The sequence below is a fragment of the Schistocerca nitens genome, chromosome 8, assembly GCF_023898315.1.
Source record: "Schistocerca nitens isolate TAMUIC-IGC-003100 chromosome 8, iqSchNite1.1, whole genome shotgun sequence".
Classification (NCBI taxonomy): domain Eukaryota; kingdom Metazoa; phylum Arthropoda; class Insecta; order Orthoptera; family Acrididae; genus Schistocerca; species Schistocerca nitens.
Window position 1 is genome coordinate 143,165,863 of NC_064621.1, and position 14,531 is coordinate 143,180,393.

Sequence of the window (14,531 nt, forward strand, 5' to 3'; positions counted from 1 at the left end):
TCTCTCTCTCTCTCTCTCGCATAAATAATGGCATAACGTCACATCAGCGGCCCGCAAACGTGAGAATCCTGATGCCACAGCCTCAAGCCTGCACCTTCATACTCGCACTAGAGATAGTCTTCTGTAAATACCCTAACTAAAGCAACATCCACATCGTTCATCTAACATATCAATTACCTAATTACTTAATTCCATTCCAATTTTAATGTACCACTTCGATATTGAATGAACAAGTGAGAAATTTCACATTTTCCCACTAGGGGCGCAGTGTTCCTTCATGATGTAGCACACCCACCCCTAGAATGCTGCTCTCCTATTGACTACTCCATTAGTCACGTGACTCTACGTCATAGAACCTATATAAGCCAAACCACAACCCAACTCATCCTCACTCTGCTCCTATACTTGGAGGATGCGGAGGCAGTGATTGCCGGCTGAAGCAACCGGGCCGCTGCGACAGTCCCCAGGGTGCCCTGCTCCCATTACCAGCCGGTCGGGTGGGAGACCGTTGCACCTGATGTTCTTCCCCTCCCACCAACTGCATTGCCCACGGAGGACAGAGGGCTTTTGGTGGTGTGGGGAGAGGCACTGCTGCTGCTGCCTCTCACGCAGCTCTGTTGGGAGCTACACAAGGCAGAGCATGTCTCTGTGGCTGTGGCTGTGTGCCCCAGATTTCCCCCGCCCCCCCCCCTCCCCCCACCCGCAATCACTGCTCTAGGTATCCGGCACATGCTGTGTGATATACCTGTAAAACTAAATTTAATGATGTAGATTTAAAAGAGCAATAAAGGTAAGAATAAATAATGATAATTATTTGCTGTTATGATAAAGGTCAGAACTATTCACCTTCTCCACTCTGGCTCCATGGTTAGAGCAACTCATTGGCACATTCAGTCAGGTCCCCCACCCACTCAGGCCGATCGAGCTCCTCTTCTAAAATGATCGATAATTTGGCGTCTTTCTGCAATGGCTGCAATTTCACCCCCACCTTGTATGGCATCCTCGGTGCACCCCTCCCTATGGGTGGAATGATCATCATCTAGAAGGAAAAGAAAAGAGTATGTCTAAGAAAGCTCAATCTAGACACTTAGAAAACAAGTATATGTATTATAGGAAATTATTTCATGTAAGAACTACGTTTTTATTACAAATGTCCTTACATTCGAGTTGTGCTCGAGCCCTCTCGAATTCCAGCTGCTGATCAAGTTCTTCTAGCATTTACGGGATGTAATCTAGAAATATGGAAAAGATAAACTTTGTCACACTAACGTAAACAACCTTTCAAAGTATGTAACCTTTATGTTCTTTAATTAGCATCGACTGATGGCTGACTAGCACAGTTTTTAGGGCACAGGAACATACGATCATATCCGGTGTTCCACTAAACTTGTGACCAAACTTGTGTCATATAAAAGCACATAGAGTGGAACCAAGCTTTTAGTATATGAAAGTAAAATTATTATTGAATCTCGTAGTAACTAACATGTGGTCGCTCAATCCGCTATTGTATGCAGTTGTATGTGTAGTTAAATTTTCACTCTGTTCTAACGGTTGAGGGGTAATCCAAATATTTTTAATGAAATACGAAGTGTTAATTAATGAAGAAAATGTCAATATTATGAAGGTCCTCAAACTGTAACGCTTCATGACCCACTCTTCGACAAGTACTTTTACTGTGGATCAATTTATAAAACACAAATTCAATACTCTGTCATAGAAGTTCATTGACTAATATGCTACACAGTGTATCGATCTGATGTAGGATACAACTCACTTTACCAAACACTTGTCAAGTCCCAATCTGCATATCAAAATAAAATGTATACAGTATTACTTTCTTAAGCAAAGGCAGGTAAATAAAATTTGATGTTATGGATATTTACCCACTTTAATGAAAACACAGAATTACTTGTGTGGCTGGAATAGGATCCTGACATAGGTGACGTTATGCAGGTGAATGATCTATACCTGACCCCCACAGTTTTAATACAGACCTATACTGATTAAAAAGTTTCGAAGCACTGGTTTACGCAAAATGTTACAAATTAATCGATTACATTGCCTGTAGATAGTCGAAGAGTTAAGCTGATAAGACACTGGTGCTGATCAGACAAACGCAACGTCTTAAAATCTGCACAATGTGTCCTTGGTGACGTAATTATAAACCACAGCATTATACTATACGTCACAATGCCAAGAACCAATGCCGATTTCATTCTAGGTTCATTTAATATATATTTAATACGTATTTAATTTATACTTCCATCTCACTCTTCTAACCAGTTGCTTACACATCTATAGCTGGCCACAGACTGACTGTTCAAGTGTAGTCATGCTAGCTTCGTGCTCTTCCACCTTTTCATTTGGTGGAATACTGGCACGACTGTCACAAGTCAAGCACTGCTTCACAATAAAATATAGTAATGAATAATAAGATGTGAAAAAATACCAAATTTGTAAACACACAAACGTGTGTCTCTGTGTGTGTGTGTGCGTGTGTGATATGGTGTCGATGTTCATCATAGGTATATAGTACAGGTCTTGATGGCTCTACATTACCGGACTGCCTACAGGTCAGGACGAAGTGCACTGGGGATCACGTTTCCCAGCATGGCAGTTTGAGTTGATTGCTCAGTGTTACACAGTGAAAGTTGGCTTGATAGGGACGTGACCAGTTTGAAAGTTAACCTTGCCATGGCTGTAGTGGACATATTTGATTTTCAGTCGCTCCTGTCTATTAGAGAATACGTTGGGAATACGGCACTCCTCATGACTTTCTTATTGCCAGGTCTCCACTCTGTCACGAGTTAGAGTGGGCAGTTGTTTTATATTGGTATTCCAGTGATGCTCTCTATCCTGTCAGGTGGTCTCATTTTCAAAAAATGGCTCTGAGCACTATGGGACTCAACTTCTGAGGTCTTTAGTCCCCTAGAACTTAGAACTAGTTAAACCTAACTAACCTAAGGACATCACAAACATCCATGCCCGAGGCAGGATTCGAACCTGCGACCGTAGCGGTCTTGCGGTTCCAGACTGCAGCGCCTTTAACCGCACGGCCACTTCGGCCGGCGGTCTCATTTTCATGGAGTGTGTTGCTGCACGACTCCCGATAGTAAGGTCGACTGAGTATATTCCTAATATCACATACACTGCTTCCAGTCAGGTGGGACTGAATGCGGTGGGTAGTCTTCAGAACACACTCCTCCGACTTCACATGCCAGCTCCTCTCTCCGTGGCGAGTTTTAGAAGACATACCCATACATTTGCAAATCTCAACACTTCTTCAATGACGGCACAGTGGTATGTTTGTATTAATATGGTTAGTAGACATCAACTGGTTGAGTTTATTCGTGCTAGTTTATGTAGTATTTTCCCTACTTTATCTGTTCCCAGTCGTATTTGTTCGTTGAAGTTACGTCTTTCGACTATATGTGTAGATGAAACGTTGTGCGTTTAACGTTGGTGTTCTCCAGTTCAATGAATGGATTCATTTGCAGTGATCCTTTCAGTAGAATGTATGTTGTTTTGTTCTCCACAACTATTAATTCGCATGTGTTACGTAACTAATGAGGAGGTATTGAATAGGATTGGGGAGAAGAGAAGTTTGTGGCACAACTTGAGTAGAAGAAGGGATCGGTTGGTAGGACATGTTTTGGGGCATCAAGGGATCACAAATTTAGCATTCGAGGGCAGCGTGGAGGGTAAAAATCGTAGAGGGAGACCAAGAGATGAATACACTAAGCAGATTCAGAAGGATGTAGGTTGCAGAAGGTACTGGGAGATGACGAAGCTTGCACAGGATAGAGTAGCATGGAGAGCTGCATCAAACCAGTCTCAGGACTGAAGACCACAACAACAACAAAACAACATCACAGTGTAATTGCGTTATATTTCCACTTGCTTTCTCTTCTAGATCAAAGCTAAAACGTCATCTTCTTATGCGACTACTTCATCCGTTCTCACGTCTCCATCAAAAGTGTGAAGAATTGGTTGGATGGAGATGTTATTGGTCAGAGAAAGGTTTGGTGTGTTCCAGTTGTCATCACGGTAGTTTCTTTGTCGTCGTGCAGCAGGTGGATATACTTTTGCTTGCATGTGAGCGTTTGAAACATGTAGTTAAGTACCAATGCTGCAGCGATGACCTGAAGATAGTACCTGCGCCAGTGTCCGGCAGCAATAGAAGTTCGAGGGGCAAAGATGCTAAAACAGTGGAAGATGGCCACAAACAAAAGATGAGACGGCCATTTCAAGTAATTGTGTAAATGTTAAAAGGAATGGTATCGCTGTACGTTTGTTTATGTAAGAGGTTCATAAATGGCTTAACGTGGGTTTTATATTTAGTTATGGTGTAGAACTTGTTCTGGACAGTGAAGTTCATACTGAGAAGTTCTCAATTTAAGTAAAGTGGTGACAGTCAATGTAAGGTATAGAACTGATAGTCCCATCAAAGTGGTGGAAGTTGCAGTTTGGGTACTTAAAGGTCGAGTGATTGGAGTGATTACTGTACTGATACAGTTGATCGTTTAGCTCTGCGAATTTCTGCCATAGTATTACTGTCTAGTGTTTTCCATTGTTAACTTTTGAATTAATGTTGATACATCGTTGGATTTCTGTTTGGATTTACTGTCGGACACTGATCGGGAGTGTTCCATTCCATTTGGCTAGCATTCCTCTGCCACTAACACAGAGGCAACTCAGTATTACAGCGTTTCAGTGTATTTAGTTAGCGCACTCTGAGGGACTCGAGCGTTTGCTGTGTTTGTTTGGAAGATTTAAACACACAGAGACAAAGTCATGTGCTCGAACTAGCGGAAAATTGATCTGAGGTTGCATTGAGCGATAGGTGCCTAATTTGCAACGTATGTGATTGGACACGCACTACAGAATTTAGGAATAAAACTATATTTTGGTTGTACAGTGTGGATTTCCCATAAGCGGTTAAGATCTTACCTGTAACAATAAAGTATTGGGATTATTTATGCAAGCACATCACAGTATTATCATTACTTTCTGCTATGAAGTGGCGAGTGAGCATTAATTACGAAACGATTGTGGCTATCGATTCGCCAACACCTGAAGGGATTTAATTTTGGTTTAATTGTTTAACATCAGGGCCTGAAGTGCCAGAAACACGCATATTCACAGTTTGCGCTTTTTTGTGAATTTTAAATTTCTAAATTGGAGAAAAGTGATTGCTGGCACTAGTTGAGTGCCCTCAATTTCTGATGTACACGAAAAAGGCAAACAAAGCTTCGGTACATTAACCTGAAAAAATAAGTTCTTGAACATTATTTGAAAATAATAGAATTATCCGTAATGTAATTTGAATAGTGAAAAGAAAATAACAATAGAATTATCTTGAGGAAAGGGTCAATTGGCAAGTTCGGAAAAAAAGCATATTCTATTCAGTGATATATATTGTGCCTATGGTTAATTGAAAAAAAAAAAAAAAAAAAAGAAACAGAGTTAAGATATGCAATCATTTAGTAAGATGTCTACCTTGATGATATTATTTGAGTAGAGTTCTACGCAAGAAAGAAAATACGGAAGGAAATACATTAGCTTTATAGGTACTTAATATTTACAAACACTTTCATAGTAAATATTTTGGAAAGTAAAATAAAGTTTTTAATAGATATTAACTTTATATTGAAAGAAAACAAAATTTTAATTGACAGCATTTTATTTCTATCTCTGACTCACTGTTACATTATCTCTGTGGTTTAAATGGTTTACATTACTTTACAATTTAAGGAGAAGCTTTGCCATTATGTATTATAAAATACTGTTAACAAAACAAATTCCTTAAGTGGTAGTTGTACCCAGTGTTAATTAGCTTCTTTGATAGGCAGCTGTTGGTTTTTATATTCATACAGAATTAGCTTAGAGCATGATCAACTGTTTATGTTGACTGTATTTTTTTATGTTCTTCGCAAATTCCAGCATCTTCTACACCGTTAATGAAGTCCAAAGAAGCATGATCTTTCCCATGTGTACTTCAGACGAGAAAGAGATTCTGGCAGCTAGACCCAGAGGTCTTTGTTCATTCTGTCTTAGAAACTGTCATTCCCTATCTCATACTTCCTTGGAGGTCAAATACAAATTTCCGTAGCTTTAGCTTCAAAATTGTTTTAATATAATGAAATATTTTCATAAAATTTTCTACTTTAACCCTTTATGGGTTGAATTTTCAAAAACACGTAATTTTCTCCATCTGAGAAGACAAATACAAATCTTCACAGATGTAGCTTTAACAGTGATTTTCAAAAACACGTAATTTTCTCCATCTGAGAAGACAAATACTAATCTTCACAGATGTAGCTTTCAAAGTGATTTAGTAGATCTTTAATAATAAGTTTTATCCAGAGAGACTTTCAGAAACTTGCACCCCCACTGAGGTTAAATCTCTAAAAATGCTGGAACATGTATTTCTTTATTTCTTATTGAGAAACCGAATGCCAGCTTTCATAGTTCTAGCTTCAAAATTGCATTAACAGCGACATATTTTCAAGGAACATCTTATCCCCTGTTTAACCCCTGAGGGGAGAAATTTTGAAAAATCCCTTCTTAGACTACTCCTACAGTATAAGACTATCACCCACTCTAAAATTTTAACCGTCTACCCTTATTGGGCTGGGCTGGGCTATGATAAGTCAGTCAGTCAGGAAACAGCCTGTATGGAGATTATTAACCATTATGTGATTTGGAATTGTCAACAATGTCATTATGATTGAAGTATGTGTTATGATTCACTGTCTCACACTGGTTTTGTTTTAAAAATCAATATTAAAAATAATACATAATCGACTGTAATTCGAAATAAATTAGACTACATTTAGTGAATTCAGCAAGAGATTTCTCACGAATAATGCCTCCTGTCACCAACAGATACGTGGTACAAAATATGGATGTAATGGATTTTGGTCCAAAAACTAGATTTTTCAAAATTATTATTTTTCTGGATTACACAGTTTGATATAGCAATTTGTGTGAATTTTATCGTGGTAGCAGCTTTAGAATTGCCTTTAAATTGTTACACTGATTAACTCTGCACTGGCAGCCACTTCCACCTTTTCCAGTATTTGGGAAACTGCTTGTTTCAGCGGAATTTTTATCAGTGTGAAGACTATTTTCTTTCGATATCTTTGGCTGACATCTATATCTTTGGCTGACATCTATATCTCTGGCTGACATCTATATCTCTGGCTGACATCTATATCTCTGGCTGACATCTATATCTCTGGCTGAAAACTTTCTTCCATGTGATTTATTTACGTTTTCACAGTTCTAACACACATTAGTAGATGGAAGGTTGAATTCGCCAACCTTTACGTGGAAGTCAATGTTTATGCAATATCGGTGGTGGAAAAACTATGTTTAGGAAACGGAGGTTTCAATAGTGTGGTGTCACCGCTAGACACCACACTTGCTAGGTGGTAGCCTTTAAATCGGCCGCGGTCCGCTAGTATACGTCGGACCCGCGTGTCGCCACTATCAGTGATTGCATACCGAGCGCCGCCACACAGCAGGTCTAGAGAGACTTCCTAGCACTCGTCCCAGTTGTACAGCTGACTTTGCTAGCGATGGTTCACTGACAAATTACGCTCTCAATTGCCGAGACGATAGTTAGCATAGCCTTCAGCTATGTCATTTGCTACGACCTAGCAAGGCGCCATTATCAATTGCTATTTATTTTGTGATGCATGTACCGTCAGACCGATGTTCACCAATTATGGATTAAAGTTAAGTATTCCAGAAGCTACATACTTTTTTTGCTACTATAAAGACCTTGTCCTGTTCCAGACCTCACGCCATCCTGCGTGAGCTTAAACACGTGCCTTTCGGCTTCCCGTCCATTGTGGATTGGCTGTCTTGCCAGTCCACAACAGTTGGCGACGAGAATTTTGCGTTCATATTGATATTGCCCTGATTTACTTGTGTCATGGCTTCGCCACAATTTCCCGATGTACTATCCGAATTTTATCGCTTGCAGAATCAGCAGACGCAGGCCTTATTGGATGCCCTTGGACAGCTCGTCCAGGGTCAATGTGCGATGCAAAACGATGCGGCAGCCGCCGCTCCACCGCTACCGCAGCCGCAACACGCAGTTGCACCACCTTTTCGTCCTTTTGATGCGGCACTGGAAAGCTGGATAGAGTGGTCACGCCAATTTGGATTCCATCTCGCAGCCTACAGAATTCAAGGTAATGAGCGGCAGCCTTTTCTCCTTTCCACCGTAGGCGTCCAAACATACTGTGTGATAGTGAAATTATTTCCCCGACGCGACGTAGTAACTCTGTCCTACGACAAAATTTTGTCTGCATTAGATGCATATTTCAAAGAATCACTCAATGTAGTTTCAAATAGGTATACCTTCTTTCGTACAAAACGTACGGCAGGTCATACTAATAGGGAGTGGGTTGCAACCTTGCAAGGCCTTACTAGGGATTGTGCTTCCGAGTGTGAATGTGGACTCCCTTATTCAGATACTATGGTACGTGATGCAATTGCACAGAACGTTTCTGATGTTCGTATACGGGAACAGATTTTGAAACTAGTCAATCCCTCCCTCAACAAGTGATGGACATATTGGATCGGCACGACACACTTGACTTTGCTCAGAAATCATTTGATACTTCACCAGCCATGTGTCACATTAACCGGCCCGCCGGGCGCGCTGCACACAACAGTAAACAGCCCTCGCGCCCGTCCGCGCAGCCGCCGCCAAGCTCTCCGCCACGTGTCCCGCGCCGGCAAGCAAATGCAGTGAAATCATGCCCGCAGTGTGCTACTAGACATTCACATGAGACTTGCCCGTCACGCTAGGCTATTTGCTTTTTCTGTAATAAACAAGGACATGTTCAGAATGTTTGTCAGAAAAAACTCAGATCAGATACTCACAACCATTCCAGGCCCTTTGCTTCGTGCCGGAATCGAACCAAGAATACTCAGGCTCGTGAACCTTCGCCTATGGAAATTCATGCAGTTCATTCCACTCCGCCCAGTGCCACTCTCTCTAACAGTGACAGTGTTCGTCCCACAAATAGTGTGCGTCGACATCGCCGGAAATCCCGTCAAGTCGCAAGTGATTTTGTACCAGTGTCAGTTCACGTTACACAAGACAGTCGCTCGTGTCGTCAGCAGAACAATAAACTTTTCATAGATTTGGACATTAACGGCAAAGTGATACCGTTCCAGCTCGATACCGGAGCTGCAGTTTCACTGATCAATCACGACACGTACAAACAGCTGGGCTCACCTTCGTTGTGTGCCGCAAATGTTACGTTAAGTAGTTATTCAGGACAAGCTATCTCTGTGTTAGGACAGTGCAGCCTTCTTGCAACACACAAGGGACAAACAAAACTTGTCATTGTATATCCTACGTTCTTCTTCTGCAGTGAACTTGTTTGGTTCACTGATAGCACCCGATTTACTATAGACAAGTTAAACAACTGAAATAAATCCAAACCAGACTGTGCCTTCAGACAGTGTTTCTCGTCTTTGTGAAGAATTTGCAGACATTTTTGCACCAGGCCTTGGTTGCGCTAAGAATTATAAAGCACATTTGGAACTGAAAGTCAACGCGCAACCGAAGTTTTTCAGAGCGCGCAATGTTCCCCACACATTGCGTGATGCGGTCGCAAACACATTACACGACTTGGAATCACAAAGTGTAATTGAACGTGTGCAGGCTTCTCTCTGAGCATCACCCTTAGTAATTTTGCCAAAACCTTCCGGAAAATTGAGACTTTGTGTGGACTTCAAGGCAACGGTGAATCCACAACTAGTGATTGCAACTTTTCCTTTACCCCGCCCGGAAGATCTTTTTGACAAACTGTGTCCAGGTAAATATTTTTCGAAGTTGGACCTAACAGACGCGTACTTGCAAATACCGGTGGAAGAAGAATCCCAGCGCGTTTTGGTGGTTAACACGCATTTTGGTTTGTATCGATTCAAAAGACTGCAGATATTACTGAAACAATGCAGGGGCGGATGCACACCCGAATGGCAAACTGTTTGTGCGTCGGTCCCTACTGCAGCAAACTATCTGGTCTCCGGACGGACGGAAGAAGAACATTTAGCCAATCTCAGAACGTTATTTCAGGTCTTGCGACAAAATGGTCTTCGCTTGCAGAAGGACAAATGTGTGTTTTTTGCTCGTGACTTACCCTACCTGGGACATGTAATCAATGCCCAAGGCATACATCCCAGTCCCGAGCACCTCCGTGCCATACAAGACTTACCTTCGCCGCAGAATTTGAAGCAGCTACAGAGTGTGCTGGGAAAAATCAATTCTTATCATCGCCATGTGCGCCACACCTCTTCCATTTCAGCTCCGCTTCATCGCTTATGCCGTAAAGGTGTTCCGTTCGTCTGGACGACGGAATGTGAACGCGCCTTTCGCCAGTTGAAATCGGCGTTGCTTTCCACTACTTGCCTTACGCCATTCAATCCCCAGAAACCCCTTTTGTTGATGGTGGATGCATCCGATTTCGGGATCGGTGCTGTGCTTGCGCACAAAGATGTATCGCACGATCGCCCTATTGCCTTTGCGTCCAAATTGCTCTCGTCTGCGCAAAGAAATTATTCACAGATCGAGAAAGAAGCATTGGCTCTCGTATTTGGTGTTACTAAGTTTCATGATTTCTTGTATGGTCGTCACTTTACCATCATCACAGACCACAAACCTTTGACATCGCCTTTTCATCCGAACACACCTGTACCTCCACGTACAGCGCAGAAATTCATTCGCTGGTCAATTTTCCTCTCGCAGTACCGCTACGATATCTTGTATCGGTCCACTGCTAAGCACGGAAACGCCGATGCATTGTCCCATTTGCCTGTTGCTGAAGATAGAGCATTCGATTCTTCCGAACTTGATTGCATGTTCATTGATGCGGAAACCGATAACGTGGTCGAATCGTTTCCGATTGATTTTCGTCGTGTAGCTACAGCCACAGGTGCTGACCCTGTCCTTGCTACCGTTTTGCATTTTGTTGCTACACAATGGCCCTTGTCAAAGTCACGGATCGAGGATCCGTTGGTTCGCCGATTTTTTGCTCACAAGGAGTGACTTTTTGTTCGGCGTGGTGTTTTGCTGTTGCGTTTTGATGATGATCAGTCCAGGGTCGTGGTCCCACGTTCGTTACAGTCCTCTGTCTTACGGCTTCTCCACCAAGGACATTGGGGTATAGTGAGAACGAAACAACTTGCTCGTCAGCACTGTACTTGGTTCGGAATCGATGCTGCGATTACGAATATGTGCTCTTCTTGCATGGCGTGTGCCGAACAACAATCCGCACCACCACGGAAATTCTTTGCATGGCCGAAAGCCACTTCCCCTTGGCAACGCTTACACATCGATTTTGCTGGTCCATTCTGGAATGCTCGATGGTTGGTTCTGGTAGATTCATTCAGTAATTTTCCTTTTGTTGTCCGGATGTCTTCCACGACGTCATCTGCCACCATCCAAGCGTTATCTGCTATCTTTTGCATTGAAGGTCTTCCACAGACTATTGTTTCCGACAATGGCCCACAATGCATGTCCGCAGAATTTCAGTCATTCTGCAAGGTCAATGGTATTCAACATCTGACGTCCGCACCGTTTTCACCTCAGTCAAACGGTGCCGCTGAACAATTGGTCAGGACTTTCAAGTCCCAGATGTTGAAGTTGAAAGAGGCGCATTCTCCGGAAGACGCGTTGTTGCTCTTTTTTTGTCCTCGTATCGCTCTCAGCCCCGAGATAGTCGCTCGCCGGCTGAGTTGCTCCACGGTCGTCCTCATTGAACCTTGATGTCTTTGCTACATCCGCCGCATCAGGTTCCTGTGCAGCGGCAGACACCTGCTTTTGCTCCAGGCGACGTTGCCTACTATCGTCACTTTCGCGGTTCACGGCGTTGGTTCAAAGGGCGCATTCTTCGCTGCCTCGGCCGCGCTATGTATCTGGTTTTGGGGGCCTCTGGTGAGGTGCGCCGGCATCTGAATCAGCTGCGCCTCTGTCGTCGCCCGGGTTCTACCGCTCCCCGTCTGCTATCAGCGACAGTGCCGTCCGGTCAGCGCCCTGGGGACCCATCTACTGGCTCGCCTCAGCCCCAGGTGTTACCGACGCTGCCTTCCATTTTGCCTGCCGGCGACGCCCGAAGTGGACGCGTCGCTGCAGTCGCCGGGCGCCTCCCTGGGTCACGCGCCGCCGATCGCTTCCCGTGACCAGTTGTCCTCCGCCATGGAACTCTTTCCCGCTCCGGACCACATGGCGTCTTCGCCCGTTGGGTGCCGAGACCCGATGGAGGTCGACCCTTCGACCCTTCCTGTCTCTCTGCGGGCGCATACACCGCATGTTGGCGTGCACCCTGGACTAGGTTTTCAGGCGGTTCCTAGCTCCCCTCGGACCAAATGGCAGAGTGCGGGTGGCACAGCCTCGCCTGTTAGGCTCCCCACTTCATCGCATACGTCAACATGGGGTCCTCCCCACGGCGGGCGGAAGCCTTATAACACAACCGTTCGCCGATTTGCGGGGGAGGAATGTGGTGTCACCGCCAGACACCACACTTGCTAGGTGGTAGCCTTTAAATCGGCCGCGGTCCGCTAGTATACGTCGGACCCGCGTGTCGCCACTATCAGTGATTGCAGACCGAGCGCCGCCACACGGCAGGTCTAGAGAGACTTCCTAGCACTCGTCCCAGTTGTACAGCCGACTTTGCTAGCGATGGTTCACTGACAAATTACGCTCTCAATTGCCGAGACGATAGTTACTATAGCCTTCAACTACACCATTTGCTACGACCTAGCAAGGCGCCATTATCAATTGCTGTTTATCTTGTGATGCATGTACCGTCAGACCGATGTTCACCACTTATGGATTAAAGTTAAGTATTCCGGAAGCTACGTACTATTTTTGCTACTATAAAGACCTTGTCCTGTTCCGGACCTCACGCCATCCTGCGTGAGCTTAAACGCGTGCCTTTCGGCTTCCCGTCCATTGTGGATTGGCTGTCTTGCCAGTCCACAACAATGAGAGTCGAATTACCAACAAAAAAGAGGAAGCAGCTCTAAACGAAGTACGCAGGTCTCAGTTTCAGCATAGAAACTTGGGACAGGAGAATAGTGCAGGTGGGTGAATGATGTTGATGTAGATTCCTCTGAATTCACACTTATTGGTTTAGAGCTTCCCTGTCAGGCTATAAAGTTTTCATGTTCCTTGTTAGTTGCAAAAATACAGAATGCATGATTGTTGATGAAGAAAGAAGAGTGGGAATAGCTTGTGATTATAAATTAATTTGTAATTCGTGTGGCTATCAATTTTCATTTCCCTCCTCCAAAAAATCTTACACTGGTACCTATGAAAGCAAATTAAGGTTAGCATATGCTCTGAGATACCTTGCACAGGGCAGGGGAGGAGGTAATTTATTGTATGGTTTTCTGAACATGCATCCACCATGTGCAAGATTTGAAAAAGATATAAAGAAATGTCTGATGTTGTATGCGATACTGCCAATGTTTCTATAAATAAAGCAGTGGAGGAATCGGGTCACACAACTCTGTATGGAGTTCCATCTGTTATTGGTACTGACTTAGGTAAAGTTTTAGGTGTAGAAATTATATCTAGATACTGTCACAAGTGTGCAACATGGAAAATGTCCAACAATGAAGACAGTGAGAATCTGTGCCAAGAGCTTGCAGCAGCATGCTATAAACATTGTAGTGGATGAAGTGGGGGTATTGAGGCTGCTGCAGTTGTCAGGATGTTCCCCAGATCTGAGGACCAGTATGGTGTTAGATATACTAAACACCTTGACGATGGGGACTCCTCTTCGTTCAGAACTGTAACAGATAAAAATCCATGAAATACAACAGCAGAAAAATTGGAATGTGTTGGCCACATCGAAACAGGCTTGATGGTAGGCTTTGTTACTTGCTGAAAGATAAGAAAGGTGACGTACTTGAGAACGGTAAACAACTAGGAGAAAAAGGCCGGCTTACTCTGAATGATATTGATTCTCTTCGATTACTTTATGGGAGAGTTATCAAGAAAAAAATACATAATTTAGAGGCAACGAGTCGTGCTGTGTGGGCATTTTTATCCACAAACTATCCACTGACCAAGCACCAATGCACAGTTTGTGTCCAAAAGACGATTGTTGTAAGTTCAACAACAGATGTGAGGTGCATTCACATGAACACTATTACCAGAACCTTTATGGATGCAATTAAGCACACATTAAGGTTTCTTGTAAACCCTGATGTACTTAGGAAGTGTCTTCATGGAAAGACACAAAATGCAAATGAAAGTCTCAATAGTTTAATTTGGATTAGGTGCTCAAAAAGGACATTCTGCGGACTTGATGTAATCAAAATAGGTTTCTATGATGCAGTTTTATGTTGCAATAAAGGAAATGATGGCAGAATTGAAGCGCTGAAGGGAGTTGGTATAGATCCTGGTGTATTTACAATAAAAGCATTTCACACCATCGACAAGAGTAGGGTCAAGAAAACTAACAGATCAGTGTCTTACATGCAAATAATGGCCGGGC